We start from the raw sequence: 18,088 nt of genomic DNA, 5'->3' as shown, positions 1-18,088 counted from the left end.
TGAGTCTGACCAAACTGCGGGAGGCAGTGGAAGACAGGAGTGCCTGGTGTGCTCTGATCCATGGAGTCACGAAGAGTCACGAAAAGAGGGCTTTTCTAATCACGGCGCTTGTCAAACTGTGTTTTCAATTAGTTGACTCCTAATATCCATAATAAATCCATTATCTATATCTATCTATCTAGTCTTACAGGTACATTTTTTTTGTCTTTTGTTTTGTTTTTAACTGCTATTATGGTTCACACTTACTAGTCTAAAGCCCTGGTGCTATTTTCCCTGCTTGTGTTACTTTCTAAGTATTTGAGTGAAATTTTTTCATGCCTTTATGTCTGCCTCAGGCAGATAATTTTTCTTTTCTTTCTATGGCATTCAAGCAAAATTAGCTGAGCCATTCTGAAGTTTGAGGTTAAAGGAAGGCGTTCTTTTCTTTTCTTTTCTTTGCAAATGCAGCTGTTTCCCAACAATTATCATTGTGAAGTTTTAATACCTCCCAAGTTGTGGAAGGGATTATATTGGGCTGGTACATAGTTTTTGTACTGAGGTCAAGTTTTTATGGCTATAGTGAAATGCCGTTTTTCCATTACAGACTATCAGGGAACTGACATCAGAACGATGCAGGAGAGGGGACCAGCAGGGGGGAAGGTATTCAGCGTAACACCGGTAGGGAAGGGAGGGAAATGGAGGATTCGGAGAGAGGTCTCCAAGACCCTTCACCCGAGACTAGTGGGGAGAGCGCGGACATGCCTCTGCCTTCCCCTTACTTGCGCAGACGAGTTCCGCGCAGGGAGAGTAGGAGGAGACTTGGCGTCAAACAGCTCTTATGCTGGAAGAGGTTCAAGAAACGCCCACTGACAGATTCTGCAAGTGACTGACCGGCCACGGAGTGTGAGCTGTCAGCCAAAGCATGGTTGGGCAGGCAATCTAACCAAAACTGAAGGCAACTTACGCACAAGTAACCCCTTACAACCATTACACAGATGTACCATTAGATTGCTTTGGCTGCAGCTAGATGGCCAAACTAGGAGCAAATGGCAAGAAGCCTGTCACTGCGTCTGGAGTATTCAAAGCTGGTGACCAAAGATGCTGCCTTCAAGCAGGCTCTTACACACACACACACACACACACACACACACACAATTATCCAAGCAACTCTCCTCTTTTGATGCTCCTTTGTTATCTTGACTACAGTTCATCTGCACATGCTCAGAAAGACATCAGCTCTGCCTTGTACATGATAGTTTAAGGTTGTTTTTCAAGGCAGGGGTGATCCAAGTTGGCTAATGTTACTCAGTTGAGGAATAAGATTGGAGTCTCTCCCTTTGAAAATGCATTTTTGTCTTTCTCGAGTTGTTACCATGCATAACCTCCAGCTAATCTAAGGGGCAAAAGCAGCAACTGAGGGTTGTTTTGCTGTGATCATATCCAGGCAGGTATTAGGTAAGAAGCTTCCTTGTGAAGCTAATGGCATGTTGGTTGTTGCTTCTTTGTGAAACAAAGTCAGTATGTCACAGGAAACCTTTTAGTTATGATGGTTAGTGTAAAGAGGCCTAAATTGTAGTGAAAGGTTTACAGTACGTAGCAGGAATCTAAAGCTTACTAGGGATGCAGTGATCCTCACAATGTGTGTGTGTGTGTGTGTGTGTGTGTGTGTGTGGAGAGAGAGAGAGAGAGAGAGAGAGACTCTTCTTTCCTCGGTCAAAATTCCTTAATGATTCACCTAATCAGAAATCACAAAAGGTGAAATTCAGCAACAAACTTTATACGTATTTCTTTAGTCGTCTAGTCGTGTCTGACTCTTCGTGACACCCTGGACCAGAGCACGTCAGGCACTCCTGTCTTCCACTGCCTCCCACAGTTTGGTCAAACTCATGCTGGTAGCTTCGAGAACACTGTCCAACCATCTCATCCTCTGTCGTCCCCTTCTCCTTGTGCCCTCCATCTTTCCCAACATCAGGGTCTTTTCAGGGAGTCTTCTCTTCTCATGAGGTGGCCAAAGTATTGGAGCCTCAGCTTCAGGATCTGTCTTCCAGTGAGCACTCAGGGCTGATTTCCTTAAGAATGGATAGGTTTGATCTTCTTGCAGTCCATGGGACTCTCAAGAGTCTCCTCCAGCACCATAATTCAAAAGCATCAATTCTTTGGCGATCAGCCTTCTTTATGGTCCAGCTCTTGCTTCCATACATCACTACTGGGAAAACCAGAGCTTTAACTATACGGACCTTTGTTGGCAAGGTGATGTCTCTGCTTTATACGTATTAGTAAGACCCAAAAATTAACAGGGCACAGCTCTTCCATAAAGTAACAAGGAGTGGCACAAAACCCCTGCACAGTTTTCCTGCATAAGCCTCACTGAAATAAACTGCTCCCACTTCACTGGGGCTGTGTCTCATTTGGCAACTGAGCCTCCCTCTCCGCGGCCTGAGCTGGTGCTGAAAAATCCACCTGTGGAGGCTCCCACCTCATGGAAGAGCCACTTCTGTGAGTCAACAACAGTGTAAATAAGAGCCAAAGCTAGTCTGGAGGTTTCATTTACTCACAGAAATGGATGCAAAAGTATCTGATGTCTATTTTGCTTACCACTGCTTTGTTTGTTGTCAAGCTACCCCCTCAGGATGAAATTGATAAATTATACTGTCAGCTAGGAAAATTCAAAGGTGGAAAAGCCAAGATCCCAAGCTTGTATACATGTGGATATGGAGGGAAAGGCACATATGCTAGATCTCCCACCGTAGACGTACACACACACACACACACACACACACACACACACACACACCTGAGTAGCCTCACCATGCAAGGATGCTTTTGAAAATAAATTTAATGAGTACAGGAAGCACATGCTCACAGTGGAGGATGGATGTCCAGAAAGCTGAGAGTTGCCTGTATGAAAGCCTAGCCCTCCCTTAAGCGGAACAAGTGTTTTGTGCCAATTGGAGCAGAGTGCAGGGATTCTGAAATTCACCAGTTACCTGGTTTAGTATACAATTTTTCACCAGGTCATAACATCTGTTTGTATTATGAATTTAGGGCCATCTCCCTTGACCGCAAGCTTAACATGAGTCAACAGTGTGATGCAGTATCAAGAAGAAAGCCAACACTATTCTAGGCTGCATCCGCAGCCGCATAGTCAGGGGCGTCTTACCCATAGAGGCTAGTGGTGTGGGGCGCCAGGGCCAAGTTCTGGAGGGCACCAGGGAAGAGGTGGAGGCTGGGTGCAGCGCCCCCTGGCATCAGCTCACCACCCTCGCCCGCCTCTGCCATGCCGTGTCAAAGCAGCACAACACCCGGAGCCTCTGTCTGCTGTGGCCACCACGGCATGAAGTGGTCAGCTGAGCTGGGAGGTGCCGCGTCTAGCCTCCATATCTTCCCTGCCGTAGGAGCCGCCCTCCAGCCACTGCCCGCCTCCTCCAGCCCCGCCGTCCTCCCTAAAAATCTCTGGGAAACAGGGGGGGGGGTGCTGGAGGGAGCTTTGCACCACGGCGATGGATATGCTTAAGACGGCCCTGAGTATAGTGTTTTTTTTTTAATAATATTTATTAAATTTTCCAATAAAAACATACAAATACAAAACAACCACAATAAAGACAAACACAAACAAAAAACAACAAGTATAATTTCAAGACTTATTTTCTCAACCTAATTTCCCCGACTTCCTCATACCTCACCGTTTCGTATTCTAGTTTCATTATCCCATCAGCAACTCCATTCCCTTATTTCCCAAAAGTTTTTTACTAATTCCATTCCTTTTCTTACTCTAATGTCTCTGAAAACCACAATATTTTTAAGTCCATGTCAATCTAACATTCCTTAATCTTATAATATTTGTTAAGATAGTCCTTAAATTTCTTCCAATCTTCTTCCACTGTCTCTTTCTCCTGGTCTCGGATTCTACCCGTCATCTCTGCAAGTCCCACGTAATCTGTCATCTTCATCTGCCATTCTTCCAGGGTGGGTAGGTCTGGTGTCTTCCAATACTTTGCAATAAGGATCCTTGCTGCTGTTGTGGCATATAAAAACAAAGTTCTGTCCTTCTTTAACACCACATGGCTGACCATACCCAGGAGAAAGGCCTCTGGTTTCTTCAAGAAAGTGTATTTAAACATCTTTTTCATTTCATTATATATCATTTCCCAGAAAGCCTTAATCCTTGGGCACGTCCACCAGAGGTGAAAGAATGAGCCTTCATTTTCTTTACACTTCCAACATTTATTATCTGACAAGTGGTAAATTTTTGCAAGCTTGACTGGGGTCATGTACCACCTATAGATCATTTTCATAATATTTTCTCTCAAGGCGTTACACGCCGTAAATTTCATGCCGGTGGTCCACAACCTTTCCCAGTCAGCAAACAAAATGTTATGACCAATATCTTGCGCCCACTTAATCATAGCTGATTTAACTGTTTCATCCTGTGTATTCCATTTCAACAGCAAGTTATACATTTTTGATAAATTCTTGGTATTGGGTTCTAACAATTCTGTTTCCAATTTAGATTTCTCCACCTGGAAGCCAATTTTCTTATCCATCTTGTAGACCTCCATTATTTGGTAATAGTGTAGCCAATCTCTCACTTTATCCTTTAATTTCTCAAAACTCTGCAGTTTAAAGTTACTACCCTCCTGTTCTAAAATTTCCCAATATTTCGGCCATATACACTCCATATTAAGTTTTTTCACAGCTTTTGCCTCCATTGGTGAAAGCCACCTTGGAGTTTTGTTCTCCAGTAGGTCTTTATATCTGATCCAAACATTGTACAGCGCTTTCCTGACAATATGATTTTTAAAGCCTTTATGAACCTTAACTTTGTCATACCACAAATATGCATGCCACCCAAAGAAGTTATTAAAGCCTTCCAAATCTAAAATATCTGTGTTCTTAAGGAGCAGCCAATCCTTCAACCAGCAGAAAGCTGCTGATTCGTAGTAAAGTTTCAAGTCTGGCAGGGCAAATCCCCCCCTTTCCTTTGCATCAGTTAAAATTTTAAATTTTATTCTGGGTTTTTTGCCCTGCCAGATAAATTTAGAAATATCTCGCTGCCATCCCTTAAAACACTCCAACTTATCAACAATTTGCAGTGTTTGGAACAAAAATAACATTCTAGGCAATACATTCATCTTAATAGCTGCTATTCGACCAGACAAAGAAAGCTTCAAGTTTGACCAAATTTCTAAATCTTTTTTCACTTGATTCCAACATTTCTCATAATTGTCTTTAAATAAATTCATATTTTTAGCTGTCATATTAATCCCCAAGTATTTTACACTCTTAACCACAGTTAAACCTGTTTCATTCTGAAACCTCTCCTTCTCTCTTACTGTTAGATTTTTCTCTAATACCTTAGTCTTTAATTTATTTAATTTAAATCCTGCCACTTGACCAAACTCTTGAATTAATTCCAAAACCCTTTTCGTACTGGATTCCGGCTCTTGCAATGTAAGCACCAAGTCATCTGCAAATGCTCTCAATTTATATTGTCTCGCTCCGACCTGAACCCCTTTAACCAGCTGGTCTTTTCTTACAATATTCAGCAAAACCTCCAGGACCGAAATAAAAAGTAGTGGGGAAATTGGGCACCCCTGACGTGTCCCTTTTTCTATCTTAAGTTCTTCTGTAATAACATTATTTACAATTAACTTTGCTTTTTGTTCAGAATAAATTGCGCCTATACCATTTTCAAAACCTTGGCCTACCCCCATCCCATGGAGATTCTTCTTCATAAAGGTCCAAGAAATATTGTCAAAGGCTTTCTCCGCGTCCACAAATATCAAAACAGCTTTTGTGTTTATATTAACTTCTAACATTTCCAAAATGTCTATTATATTCCTTACATTATCTGATAAATGTCTTCTCGGGAGGAAGCCCAATTGATCCCTATGAATCTCCCCCATCAAAACCTTTTTCAGTCTCTTTGCTAAAATGTCAGTAAAAATTTTGTAATCCACATTTAATAGAGAAATTGGGCGGTAGTTCTTCAGTTGAGTCTTTTCAGTCTCTGTCTTCGGTATAAGCGTGATATAAGTCTCTTTCCATGTGTCAGGTGCTTCTTTCCCCTCAAGGATTTCATTGCAGACTTCCTTCAAAGGTTGTATTAGCCATTCTTTTAAAGCCTTGTAGTATTTGGAAGTCAGTCCATCAGGTCCCGGAGATTTGCCCAGTTTCATGTTTTGAATGGCGTCTTCTATTTCTTGTTCAGTTATTTTCTGATTCAAAAGCACTTTATCTTGACATGAAATTTCCTTCATCCCATTTTTCTTCAAGAATTGTTCTATATCAGTCTCTTTTTCTGGCCCTTGTGCATATAATTGTTTAAAATATCTCTGGAAGCAGCTTCTGATTTCAGTTGGGTTGTTAATGTTCTTTCCATCCACTTCTAAATTTGTCACTGTATTTAGTTTTTGTCTCTTCTTCAATTGCCAAGCCAAGAATTTCCCGCATTTATCAGCAGATTCAAACGTTTTCTGTCTCATTTGTTTGATTTTCCATTCTATTTCTTGGTTTATCAGTTCCATGTATTGGATTTGGTATAATTTAATTTCTCTCAAAATCTCCTGAGACTTTGGTTTTGATCTCAATTTTTTTTCTCCTTCTTTAATTTTTTCTAAGATCTTATCCTTTTTCTCGTTTTGGCTTTTCTTCTTTATTGCGTTTTGTTGTATCAAGAAACCTCTCATAACCGCTTTGCTTGCGTCCCAGATTACTTTTTTTCCCACATTGGTCCTCATGTTGATTTCAAAATAGTCTCTTAGTGTTTTTTGAAGACGGCCCTGAGTATAGTGTCCAGATTAAGGAAAGTACAGTGGTACTTCGGGTTACAGACGCTTCAGGTAACAGACGCTTCAGGTTACAGATTTCACTAACCCAGAAATATTACCTCAGGTTAAGAACTTTACTTCAGGATGAGAACAGAAATCGTGCTCCAGCGGCACAGCGGCAGCAGGAGGCCCCATTAGCTAAAGTGGTGCTTCAGGTTAAGAACAGTTTCAGGTTAAGAACGGACCTCTAGAATGAATTAAGTACTTAACCCAAGGTACCACTGTAATAGTCCCACTCTATTCTGCCTTGGTCAGACCACACCTGGAATACTGTGTCCAATTCTGGACACCACAGTTTAAGAAGGATGTTGACAACCTGGGACATATGCAGAGGAGGGCAATCAGGAGCTGCTCCAGGGACCAGCAGCAGCAGCCATGGAGAGACTATGGAGAAGTAACGCAATGCTCTTGCACAGGCACCACTGCCATCACTGCCATCGCTCCGGACAAGTGTTGGCTCATCTTCCTCCTTGAGCTTGGTGGCAGTGGTGCTGGCAGGGGAAATATGGACATTCCAGGATCCAATCAGAAGCCAGGATTGCTTTTGTAATTCTGGGATTGTCCCTGGAAAATCAGGACATTTGGAAGGATAAGCAACCTGCTCCAGGGACCACCAAAACCTGGAGCCAGGCCTGTGAGAAAGAACCAGTGGGATCCTTTTTGGCATTAAAGTCTCTGTGATCCATGTACAGGGGTTTCTCAGAAGAGAAATCAAAATGGAAGAAGTTCATATGTGGCGGGGCTGCATTAAAATTTGAAAAAATGGGATATGATATACGAGGAAATGTTTTTAAATGTTCAAGCAAACTTTTACAAAAGAACCAGAAGCCTTCTTCCTCTTGGGAATATTGGGACCAGAGATTCCTAAGGAAAAAAGAAGAATATTCTTATATGCCGCAACAGCAGCAAGAATACTGATCGCCAAAAAATGGAAAGGTTAAATGATACCATCGAAAGAGGAATGGCAGGAGAAATTGTTTGAATATCTCGAATTAGCAAAATTGACAGAGACAATTAGGAGACAGCCAACTCGAAGGTAATAAAAAAAAAAGAATGGGGAATTTATAAAGAATATTTAAGAATATTTAATATAAGAATATTTAATTAAACATTGTCCACAAGTGAAAACCTGGACTTGCTTTGACTAAACTCCTCAAACCTGGACATGCTTTGACTAAACTCCTCAATATGCAAGTTAAATAAATAACACATGAGAGAATAACACATGAGATAGAATAAAGAAAGAAATGGAGATAAGGAATATGGAAGCAGTGATAATAATAAGAATAAAAAAAGGATGAACCCTCAATGAGGAGGTTGGAAGTCATATGGAGAAATTAAGTAATTGTGAATTAAGAAAAATATTTAAATAATACAAGGAATTTAATACAAGGTGTTTATTTGGTAATCTTTTGTTTCTTCAGTATTTTATTTAGAATGTATAATTTTTACCATGGAAGAAAATCAGTAAAAAGGATACTGGCAAAATGGAAAAAGTTCGCCATTGCTTTAACTTAATCCAGAAAGCATCCTCACTGTTACTAAGGAGAGACTGCATTTTCATTTTTAAATTGCACTCTACCATTATATGCTGGCAGTCAAATTACTTCCCCAGCTATCCCTCTATGAATGGAAATCTGAATTAAATGAAAATGAATACTCCTCTTTCAGTGACCAGCACAGGGCTTTGCCTTAAAAGTCCCCAAAGATCCATAAACGGAGGGCGCATGACTCACTGCCCCATCTGTTTCCCTTTCCTGGGCTGTTAGCACATGGATTCGAGACTGTTTCATATTCTGTATTTGTCAATGAATGTTTCATTTGACCTTCAAGTTTATGACAGAGAAAAGTATGCAAGGTGACGCTTCTTATGAGATGAACATTCCTTGGTGAGCATGTGAATGTTTTCAAGATTTATTCTGCCAGGAGACCAACCTGCCCTAATGCAGCTGGGATATTGTTGTAGGCCTGCATGACTCAAAGCTAAATTACGGCAATATTTGCTTTTTATTCAACATACCTTAGGCTGGTCCACAAGACTGTTGTGTCATTATTGTTTTTAATAGGGAACTAAAGGGGAAATTAAGGGACGTGGGTGGCACTGTGGGTTAAACCACAGAGCCTAGGACTTGCCAATCAGAAGGTCGGCGGTTCGAATCCCCACGACGGGGTGAGCTCCCGTTGCTCGGTCCCTGCTCCTGCCAACCTAGCAGTTCGAAAGCACGTAGTGCAAGTAGATAAATAGGTACCACTGTGGCGGGAAGGTAAACGGTGTTTCCGTGCGCTGCTCTGGTTCGCCAGAAGTGGCTTAGTCATGCTGGCCACATGACCCGGAAGCTGTACGCTGGCTCCCTCGGCCAATAAAGCGAGATGAGCGCCGCAACCCCAGAGTCGGCCATGACTGGACCTAATGGTCAGGGGTCCCTTTACCTTTACCTAAAGGGGAAATTTACCAGGAACAATCCAATCTGGACAAGCCAGTCTGGACTGCTTAACTTAAATGATTCTAATGAATCCTTCAACTTGCTTCCAGTAGTGTGCAGCGGAATGTGCTCTGCTACTTGCTCACTAGCGTTGAGTGAGGAGGGATAATATTTAATCAATATATCCTCTTTGGCTTTCCTCAACATTCCCACAGAATGCCTACTCAGAAGAGGTTCTGGGTGAGTGAAGAGAGGGGTTTAGAATGCAAGGACAGTGTGGCCCAGGACAGGTGGAATGGTTGTTAACGGTGTTGGGAATAGATGCTGAGGAGAGACCAGAAGGAGAGAAGAAGGATGAGAGTCAAGGCATTTGAAAGAAGAAGGAAAGGCGTGGATCTGGCTGAGCAGAAGCTGAAAGGAGCTCTGTTCACTACAGAGAGAGATAATTGACATCCTTGATAAGTCATAAAAAGTGTTTTAGGTTGGGTTTCTTTGTTTCCTCATTGCTTATAATTGTTAATTAATTGCATTTGACAAGTTCCAGTCACACAGCAGATCAGCCACTCCCTCATAGCTGTCAACGTTTCCCTATTTTTAAGGGAAATTCCCTTATTCTGAATAGGATTCTTTGCAAGAAAAGGGAAAAGTTGACAGCTATGCACTTCCTTTGTCCCCCCCCCCCCCGTGCAGCACCTGCACTCTCCCCAAATCTTCTCTGGGCACTCCCCAAACCTCTGGAGCAGATCTGTGGGGCAGGCGGAGGTCAAGCTCATGCAATGACTTCATTGGATTCACTGATTCCTATTTAAGATGCAACAGTGTGGCCCATGGAATAACAACAAGCACCCTCTTTCCCTGTGGAGAAGTATGCCCATGGCTGAAGGAGGTCTGCAGGCACAGAAACCTCTTCTGCCCTTGGCACTCGGCCATCTGTGCTTTGACAGCAGCAGCAACAACAGCAACAGCAAAAAAGAACTTCTAGGGGCAGAGTGGAGCCAGTTAAGGGGGGGGGTTAGATCCATTGGATCCCAAGCTATGAGGTAGATATGAAGGCAGGGGCGGAGGAAGGGGGGTGGTGGGGGTGGGCCACCCCAGGTGTCACCACTGAGGGGCTGACAAAATGCCAGGCGGCACTCACCGTGGAGCCTGCAGCATGCCCGAGCCACACATCTCTCCTGGGAGTGACGCAGTGGCTTGGGCGCCCATAGGCTCCATGCTGCCCCAAACGGTCTGCCCGCTGCCTTCCCCTCAGCTGTAGGGCGGCTGAGGGGGAGGAGGCAGGCAGACTCCTCGGAGGCCCCTTCCTTCCCTCTGCCCCAGTACCTGAGGGTCCTCACGTCTCTCCAGGGATTTGGCCAGAACAAGGTATACTTTGGGGGAAGGCTCCCTCCCTGCAAAAATAACAGAGCAACCAGCAAGCGCCTGGTTCCCAACCTGCTGCCATCAGACTGGCACATGAGGGAGGGGGGGGCACGGAAAGGAAGCATTCCTATCATATAGGGCACTCAACTGGCATTTCCACTTACCTGAGGTGGGAGCCTTTCCCCCCTTGTTCTGGCCGGCCTCTCTCCTAAGGAAGAAACAAGCTCCATTGGTCTAATTGGTTGGAGGATTTCAAGATATATATATAGATAATAACATGTATCTCTTTTATTCTAAGGTTCATTATGGTAGCTGAGACCAGCGGTTGATGTTGGCTAGAATCTCAGGAAGGACGTTTTCATGGGATGCAGAAATTAGAGAAAAATATGAGCTAAGACGGCAAGGAGAGCCACTTTATCACCTGGTCCAGTTCCACACACCATGTCAGCTTTTGTCTGAAGGAAGGAATGACCCTGGGGGGGTGGAGTTCATCTCCACAGAAGCATTCCCAACCAGAGCCACATTGCCCAATGGGCAGAGCAGGAACCGGCCTATGGGTCCCGTGACAACAGATTAAAATGAATACTGTTTTCCGTAATAAAATTGGTTTATTAATATTGTTGGCTGGTAAAATCAAAAAGGTATCAGGAGATAATTTGCGAGGAGACCAGCGACATTTTGACTGCCACAATTATTAATCTGGAACTGTGCCCAACCAAGGGCGAACTTTGGGCTCTCAAATGTCAACAGTACGACCATAAGATTCGGCACGCCCCCCCCTTTGTTCTTCAGCATTGTTTTGGCACTCTCTGCAGCACGGTGCCCAGTGTGAGCGCACCGGTTGTGCCATCCTAAAACTGCCCTGGCCCAGCCTTGGGATGTGGGGTTGGCATGGGAGAGAATCACCCTCCATGTCCTACCCAGGTGGACCACAGAGAAACCCTCTCCGTAAAACTATACGGATATCTAAATCAGGCCTTCCTCCTCCAGCTGGCAAGGTGACTGGGAAACACTTCCTCTGCCACAGAAGGTCCCAGCATACCTGCACATTTGGGGTTTCCCAAATGTGGGGGGGGAGCTTCCTTCCTGCTCCCCCCCCCACTATATCCCTCCTCCTGCGTGGCACATAGTAGCTCAGCAGCAGCGTAGGGGAAGGCAAGCCAGTGGAGGCAGGGCCCTCCTGCGGTGGGGACATAGGGCCCCCAGAGGGGCCTGCCCCCAAACTACAGCGGAGACAACCTGAGCGCTGGTGAGGGTGCATGGCCAGCTGACTCAGGGAAGGAGAGGGGCAGAACAAGCCCCCCCTGCCATGCTGCCCATGCCCACGTCACCACTGGCTGCCAACGATCGCTGCTCCTGCCTGGGCACATAATGGCCCAACCCTGGCTTGGAAGGAGGGGGCGAAGGGCTGGGGAGAGATGGGCCTGCTCTGTTTCGCTCAGGTTGGCACCACAACCTCCTGGCACATGTGAGGAATAAATTTCCCATGGAATTAACATACCACAACTTCCACAGCGGCCTCCCCTTCTGCCATTTCTTCATCTTCTTCTTTGGCGATCACTCGTAGCCAAGTAAGATTGTCTTCCACAAACACGGTTTTAACAATGAGTCCGTAAGTGACTGTGGAGGCCAATTCTGGATCCACACGTCCTTCCACAGTGGGGACATTGGTTCCCGGGCGTGAGTTGATCACGGTGTGGATTTGCCAAGCAAGCCTTCCTCTTAGCACGTTTCTCCCTTGCGTCCTGAGTTCGAGTGTCTTCAAAACCCATGACACCTTTGGTAAAGGCTGTTCTCCAACTGGAGCGCTCGCAAGCCAGTGTTTCTCAGTTGTCAGTGTTTATACTACATTTTTTTAGATTTGCCTTGAGATAGTCTTTAAACCTCTTTTGTTGACCACCAGCATTACACTTTCCATTTTTAAGTTCGGAATAGAGTAGTTGCTTTGGAAGACGATCATCAGGCATCCGCACAACATGACCAGTCCAACGAAGTTGATGTTGAAGAATCATTGCTTCAACACTGGTGATCATTGCTTCTTCCAGTACACTGATATTAGTTCGCCTGTCTTCCCAAGTGATGTGTAAAATTTTTCAGAGACACTGTTGATGGACTCTTTCAAGGAGTTGGAGATGGCATTTATAAGTGGTTCATGTTTCACAAACATATAGTAAGGTTGGTAGTACCTTTGTAGTACTTTGTAAACAAGCATTTTGGTTTCCCTGTGAATGTCCGGGTCCTCAAACACTCTGCACTTCAGTCGGGAGAAAGCCACACTCACAGAACTCAGGCGATGCTGGATTTTGGCATCAAAGTTGGCCCTTGTGGAAAGATAACTTCCTAGGTAGGAGACGTGATCAACATTTTTCTTCATGGCGCCACAGCTGCCTGGCTTAGGATCTGGGAGACAGAAAGGAAAATAAAAACAGAGGAAGATGTTACAGATGGGAAATGTCAGGGACATAAACTCAGAGACCCTGGCTTATGTTTCGCAGCAGGACTCAGCTGCTTCCCGGGTGTTTGGAGGGGGTGGTGCGAGGCATCTGGGCATTAGCAGTACAAACCAAGCCCTGGCTCTGTGGCTCACCTAAATTCAGGGCACTCTGTTCCCAGGCAGCTGGCAGAGCCCCTCTTCGTCACATGCCCCTGGCAACGTCGACTTTCCTACTGATCCTAAGCCCAGCCCAGCTTCAGGTCCCTCACCAAGAGCCCCCCTTCTAGAACCCAACACTCTCAACACTCTCAACTGCCTCCCTCCAACATTCAAACTCGCTTTCCAAGCTTCCTCCAATCTTCTCTCTCCACCAGAATTCCTCTCTCTCTCTTTCTTCCTCCCTCCCTCCCTGCTTGACATTCCCTTTGGAATTACCTTAGTTACAACATTACACACAATCATAGCTGTCAACCTTCCCCTTTTTTGCAGGAAATTCCCTTATTCCAGCGCCGTTTCCCGCTGCTTCCCACTGCTATCCCGGATTGTTAGATATCCCGTAGATTGTCCCCAGGACAGGTGAGGCTGCTGATCCCTTATTTCAAATCTGAAAGTTGACAGCTATGCACAGAATATTGTTATAGATTGAGGGAGAACCCACTAAACCCTAGAGATTAATAAATGGTAGGGTTTGGAATTATTTGGAAGGGAGAAATACAAGCTGCGGAGGAATTCCTGGGCTACCCTATGCAAAAGGACCTGGCCAAGCAAGGGCCTTTAAGAAACAATTCAAGGCCTTGGAGAGCCTAACTGGAAATGCAAAATAAGTCCTTCTCCCTTGCCCTGCGGTGTGAACAGGCGGGGGATTTGAAAGGGGGCCAGGATCAGGGGCAGAGGAAGGGGGTGCGGTGGGGGTGGGCCACCCTAGGTGTCACCACTGGGGGGGTTGACAACATGCCGGGCGACACCGCAGGGCCTGAAGCGCGCCCGAGCCATGCGTCTCTCCTGGGAGTGACGTGGTGGCTTGGGCACCTGCAGGCTCCACGCTACCCCAAACGGTCCTCCCCCAGCCTCCCCCCCAGCTGTAGGGCAGCTGAGGGGGAGGAGGCAGGCAGACTCCTCGGAGGCCCAGCAGAGCGCCCTGCCCCAGCTCGCCCCACCCCACGGGTGGCTGGCCCCGCCCCTGGGCACAGGGCACGCGCCCTGCCCCAGGCGCCTGATCAGCTTGCTCTGCCACTGTATGAAGGGGGGTGGATTTCCCCTTATGTGACCAGCCTCCGCCTCCGAAGAGGGCTGTCAAGGAGGACCTGTATTTCTGTGAACAAAAAGCACAGGATTAGGGTCAAAATAACACACGTGATGTAAAGGAAGTGACTACAGTCATACCTCGGGTTAAAGTAGCTTCAGGTTGAGCGTTTTCAGGTTGCGTTCCGCAGTGACCCAGAAGTAACGGAATGGGTTACTTCCGGGTTTCACCGCTCGCGCATGCGCAGACTCTCAAAATGATGTCACGCGCATGCGCAGAAGCGGCGAATCGCGACCCGCGCACGCGCAGACTCGAGAAGAGCAGATTTTTGTGGAACGTGGAAAAGAGTATGACTGGGTTCAGGAGAGGCAAGAGCTACATCATGTGCCTGCAAACCATATGGCAAGATGGACGTTGATAACAATGGAGGAGTTTATCTGCAGTCTGTTAGCATCTGATTTGTGTATTTTAAAGCCGGTGATGCTTTTGCAAAACGATCCAGACTAATTAGCATCTAACAAATGCCTGGGAAACAGCTGTTATTTACAGAAAATGACAGACAGGAACTTATGGAGAATAGTTCCAAAAACAGAAATAGTTTCATTTCATTTCATTTTTTAAAAAACCCAATACAGTATACTTATGAGGCAAAACCATATTTTTCAAGAGGGACATATATTTTATAAAGCAGAAAGGCAATTTAAATAATCTTTGAGATCAACAAGCAAGAAGAAGTGCGAAATATTTTATATTGTTGTAGGGTGGGGGTCAGTCTGGATGATATCCATTGGTCCCATCCAGGCCTGTGATTTTGTATCTGTTGGGGTGTTAATACTGCGAACCCCTCCATCCTATGCTCAGGTTGCATATATTTCTATAGAAAAAGACACCATAGTTTCTATCGACCTTTATTCCAAGGCAACCAAGCCCAGGGCTCCCTGAAGTCTCTCTCCTCTCAGAGATTGGGGTGCACACAATGTTATTAGGGCCAAACAAGATATAATTGGAGCAGACAAAAATCAGGAAACTAATGGGTACCCCAGTTACATCTGGCTTGGCCCTAATAGTGTTGTGTGCACCCCAGTCTCTGAGTGGGAAGAGACTTCAGGTGGGCCGGAGCCATTTGTTTGCTGCTTTTATCTGCCCCTTTCACATAAGAAGCCATCTCCAGGCTTGGGGTCAAAGTGTCTTCCTACATTGGTGGGCCCTCAGTTGCAGGCCCACCTACTAGCATTGGTGGGAAGCTACAAGCTGCCATTATATATTTCCCACAATACCATAGCTGTCAACTTTCAGATTTGAAAATAAGGCATCAGCAGCCTCGGAAATAAGGGATCAACAGCCTCACCTGTCCCTGGGACAGTCTACGGGATATCTAATAATCCGGGATAGCAGCGGGAAACGGCGCTGGAAGAAGGGAATTTCCTGCAAAAAAAGGGAAGGTTGACAGCTATGCACAATATCCCTGAGATTGTGTCTCTTTGGGGCACTGTGGGAAATATAAAATGGTGGGTTGCCTACTGTGATGTTAACATATGAGAGTGCTGGAGGTGAAATAGTTAAACAGGTTACCCAATCAGGACCCGGGGGTGGAGTCAGAGGGACTATAAAACCAGCTCTGGCAGGGGTGAAGGGCAGAGTTCGTTGGGAGTTGGCTGGAGTGGGAGTGAATTGGGATAGTGTGTGGGTAGGTTGAGTTAGTGTAGTGAAATAAGCAGAGTCAGGAACAGTTAGGAAGACAAGTAAATATCTGAGAGGTGGTTTAGTGAGTGAGAGCAGGTAGCGGAAGTTATAGGTCTGGATAGGCAGCCCATGAATGTAATTGACTGATACTGTTTATGAAACCACACGCTTGTTAAACTGCAATAAATAAACAGAAGTTTATGTTCCAATTTAACCCTAACTGTACTCAGTATTGCCCCAGGTAAGGCCTGGGTGGTGGCAGTGAGAAATAAAGCGGTGGTAGGAAAGCATTGTTTAATGTTTGGATAAGATACAAAGACTTATTGGAAAACAAAACTCCAAGGTGGTTGTCACCAATGGAAGCGAAAGCTTTTAAAAGACTCAATATGGAGTCCAAATGGCCAAAATATTGGGAAATTTTGGAACAAGAGGGAGACAAATTGAAATTGCAGAGTTTTGAGAAATTAAAAAACAAAGTGCGAGACTGGCTTCATTATTGTCAGATAATGGAGGCTTATAAATTGGACAAGAAAATTGGATTCCAGGTGGAAAAATCGAAATTAGAAACAGAATTGTTAGAACCCAAAACTAAGATTTTGTCAAAGATGTACAACTTGCTGCTGAAATGGAATACCCAGGATGAAACGGTGAAGTCTGTTATGATTAAATGGGCACAGGATGTTGGACACAACATTATGTTTGCTGACTGGGAACAGTTATGGACCACCGGTTTGAAATTTACGGCATGTAATGCCTTAAGAGAGAATATTATGAAAATGATTTACAGGTGGTACATGACCCCAGTCAAGCTTGCAAAAATTTATCACTTGCCCGATAATAAATGCTGGAAATGTAAAAAAACGGAAGGTACATTCTTTCACCTTTGGTGGACGTGCCCAAGGATTAAGGCTTTCTGGGAGATGATTTATAATGAAATGAAAAAGGTATTTAAGTATACCTTCCTGAAGAAACCAGAGGCCTTTCTCCTAGGCATGGTCGGCCAATTGGTGTCAAAGAAGGATAGGACTTTCTTTTTGTATGCGACAACAGCAGCAAGAATACTCATCGCAAAATATTGGAAGACACAAGATCTACCCACTCTGGAAGAATGGCAGATGAAGATGATCGACTATATGGGACTGGCAGAAATGACCGGCAGAATCCGAGACCAGGGAAAAGAGTCGGCGGAAGAAGATTGGAAGAAGTTTAAAGACTATTTGCAGAAATATTGTAAAATTAAGGAATGTTAGAAGGATGTTGGACAGTAACTAAGTGGTTTTCAGCTGTAATGCTTAAGGTTTGCTGATCAAACAATTTGAACTGGAATATAAGAAAGGGTGGTATGAGGAGGTCTGGAAAGTAAGTTAAAAGGAAATAGGTAAATGGAATTTATATGTTTTTTCTTTTAAATTGTTTTTATTTCTGTATTTCTGTATTTCTTTTTTTTCTTTTTTCTTTAATGTATTAATTTTGAAAACTTTAATAAATATCTTTGTTTAAAAAAAAGAGAAATAAAGCGGTGGCACAGGGATCAATAGACGGTGAAACGTCCGGGGGCCCTGTGTGATCGCCACACCTACCCAGTCATCTGGTTTGGGGCCAAGGGCAGATTTCAAAGGGCCCCGGGGCCCTCACAGTTTCCCAAGGTTGCCAAGCTGCTAATGCCAGGCCAGAGATGGATTTCTAAAGGGTACATGGATTGCTGAGCTGAACCCTTCCCTGCCTCGCTGCCCCAATGCTCTGTACTTGAAGCAGTTGTCTCACCAGCCCAACCACACATCCAATATCAGAGCCAGATTGAGAGAAAAGGGGATGTGGTCACAGAAGGTGAGGTTTAGGAGTGGGGAGATTCATCTTCTGTTACATAAATTATTCCCTCTGCTGTGTTATGCTCAAGCAACCCTGCAGCAAGGATGTGGTCCTTAGCATTGATGCTAACATGCTACCATAGACCTGCACAATTTATGATACACTAAGCCAAACACAGCACAGAGTCCAGCAATATCATATCATGGCCTCTCAGATGCTTGGCAACTTCCAGGAGATTTATTGGCATGTGTGCTGTGTTTGGCAGGTCACAAGCTGCAACCCGCTCGACAAGCAGAAGTAATTGAAATGATCGCCCAACCCATTC

The sequence above is a fragment of the Podarcis erhardii genome (assembly GCF_964252035.2).
Source record: "Podarcis erhardii genome assembly, chromosome: 13".
Taxonomy (NCBI): Eukaryota; Metazoa; Chordata; class Lepidosauria; order Squamata; family Lacertidae; genus Podarcis; species Podarcis erhardii.
Note: the sequence above shows the minus strand (reverse complement) of the source record.